This window comes from Mandrillus leucophaeus, unplaced genomic scaffold (genome assembly GCF_000951045.1).
Source record: "Mandrillus leucophaeus isolate KB7577 unplaced genomic scaffold, Mleu.le_1.0 Scaffold285, whole genome shotgun sequence".
NCBI classification, from domain to species: domain Eukaryota; kingdom Metazoa; phylum Chordata; class Mammalia; order Primates; family Cercopithecidae; genus Mandrillus; species Mandrillus leucophaeus.
Window position 1 is genome coordinate 541,483 of NW_012102976.1, and position 2,501 is coordinate 543,983.

At 48.7% G+C, this 2,501-nt stretch overlaps 1 long non-coding RNA gene across 1 annotated transcript in view; it reads left to right on the forward strand.

The window, feature by feature from the left end:
* The window catches only part of LOC105543531, a 9,522-nt gene extending 7,617 nt beyond the window's left edge, over nucleotides 1-1,905 (forward strand). The window contains exon 4 of the long non-coding RNA XR_001006635.1: nucleotides 679-1,905. This is a non-coding gene — a long non-coding RNA (uncharacterized LOC105543531). The remainder of the gene's footprint in view (nucleotides 1-678) is intronic.
* Nucleotides 1,906-2,501: the final 596 nt, after the last annotated feature.

Below are 2,501 nucleotides of genomic sequence, written 5' to 3' on the forward strand. Positions count from 1 at the left end.
AGATGTGGTGGCTCGTACTTGTAATCCTGGAAAGACTCAGGAGGCTAAGGAGGGAAGGTTGATTGGGGCCAGGACTTCAAGACCAGCCTGGGCAATTTCTAATCCTTTTATTTTTACAGTTTTGTTTAATTTCATTTTGCTTTCTAGTCTTTTTTCTTTTTTTTTTTTTTTTTTTTTTGCAAATTAGCCAGGCATGATAGCACACACCTGTAGTCTCAGCTACTTGGGAGGCTGAGGCAGGAAGATCCTTAAGTCCAGGGGTTCAAGGTCACAGTGAGCCATGATTGTACCACTGCACTCCAGCATGGGTGACAGAGTAAGACCCTGTGTAAAAAAAAAAAGAAAAAAAAAAAGCAAGATTTTAGTAGTCATCACCTTTGTGTACTACAAAGGTATTTTATATTTTTATTTTTGCTTCTCTGTATTTTCTAGCTTTCCCCTGCAAAGGATATACTGCATTTGTGTTTGCCAAAAGGAAAAACTTACTTTTAATTTAAAAAATTTACTTTCCAGAGCAGTTTGCTCATCTGTTTTCTTCTGGGAGGAGACGGTCAACATCTTGGTGCAGCGAAATCTCCAGAAAATCCCCAGACTCTCCACCCTTATTTCCGCACCCCACCTTTGACCAAGGAGCCAAAATATAGCCTCAAACTGGACTTCTTCTCCCTCCTCTTCCAGGCCCTTTCCATGCTGCTGGGCTGTGAAAGGCTGAAGGAGGTGGAGCTGGGGAGGAAGAGGAAGATCTAGAGGTCTGAGAGAGCCTCAACTGAGTAGACAGCAGCCTGGGTTCTGAAGTCCTGGCCCCAGTGGTGTGTAGCCATGTGACTTTAGATCAGGCCCTTGACTTCTCCAAGCTACTGTGTGCACAGCTATCAAATGGGAATAATAACAGTATTGACCTCATGGGTGGTTATGAGGCTTTACTGAGATGGTACAATGTCAAGGACTTAGCACATTGCCTGACACGTAACACTCAGTAAATGCCACCCTGACTGCATTTAATTTGGGAAGCCAGACCCTTACCTACCCAAGGGCTGTGATGGTAGCAAGCCCACCTGCAGCCATCCTCAGAGGGCAGGTGGAGAGCGAAGCCACGCCCCAGAGCCACGGACTCCAGAATGCCTGTCATGGACACTGTGCCTAGACCTGTTACTTGATTAGGACTTCTGACCCCAGCTTCTCCCCCATTTGCCCTGTCACACCATCCCTTAAGTGTCCTGTTGCCCCCTCTTGACCCTTCCTCCCACCCCAATTCCATTCATCACAGCCCACTTGTGGTGGCAGAACTGAGATGCCCAAGGCACCAAGCTCATGTTGCCACTGTTTGTCGCCCTCTGTGCCTTACAACAATGTGGGACCTGGGGATTCTAAACCACCACACTCACCAATTCTCTCAATCAATCCCCATGACCATCTCCATGCCTCCAAGCTCCTCTCTGTCAGCCCAGAGGGGAAGCTGCCCGCAAGGTCTCTGGCTCCTTAGTGCAGAGCGGGGTCTACACCAGGTGCAGAGTTCCATGGTCAGTGCAGCAGTGGGCCTGCCAACCAGACACAGAGGCAGCTCAGCAACAGTCAGAGGCCCTCGGACAACATCAGGAATGGAAGTGGCTGTATGAGCTTCCAAAAGGCCCCATCTGGAAGTTGGAGAAGCTGGGTCCATTCCCTAACTCAGAGGAGGCCACAGTCCCTGGGGCAGGAACTGGCCCCTCCTATTCTTCCCCTGCCTTCCAGAGTGGGGTTGCCTGGGACCAGGTCCTCAGAAACTGTGATGGGAGGAGGGTGCCGACAGCAGGTGGAGCAGCTCTGAGTCCCAAGTTCCCTACCCCAAAGACCAAGAAAGAGTCGGGAGAACATTGGAGCCGGCCTTGCCTTCTCCTCTCCTGAAGGAATGGATGCATAAATGAATGAATGCCTCTACTTTACTCTTTTATTTTTAGAATGAAGGTAGAGAAAGAATAAAATAGCTGTGGATGTACAAGCACTATTTAGAACACAGTTGAATAAGCGCAGAAGCTTAGTTGAACACAAGTGTCAATAGGCAACCCCATTTTGCGTTTGCTGCCCAGCAGCTAAGCCAGAACTGGGCCCTGCAGCGCAGTAGTTTGGCCAACTATTTAATGAATGACATGACATGACATGACCACATATTTCAGGTAAGGGGGAAAGGGGGAGGAAGCTTTGGGGGGTGTGTCTCCGCACCCACATAGAGTTGAAGTCACTTCTGCTTGATGTAACTTGACAACTCGGTGAGCTTAGAATCAAGCACCCACAGATGGGGAAATCTCATTTTCTAAATGAAATTAACAAAGTAGGAGGGGCAGGTCAGGGTGTTTCAATTCATACCCCAGCCTGCTCTCCTAGCAATCTGGTAACTAGACCAGAGCTTCTGCTAAGTAAGTTAATCAAACAACACCTGCTGGGGCGGTGTTGCCCACAGACTTGCCCACCATTCTAAGACCCTGTACACACACACACACACACACACACACACACGCACGCAC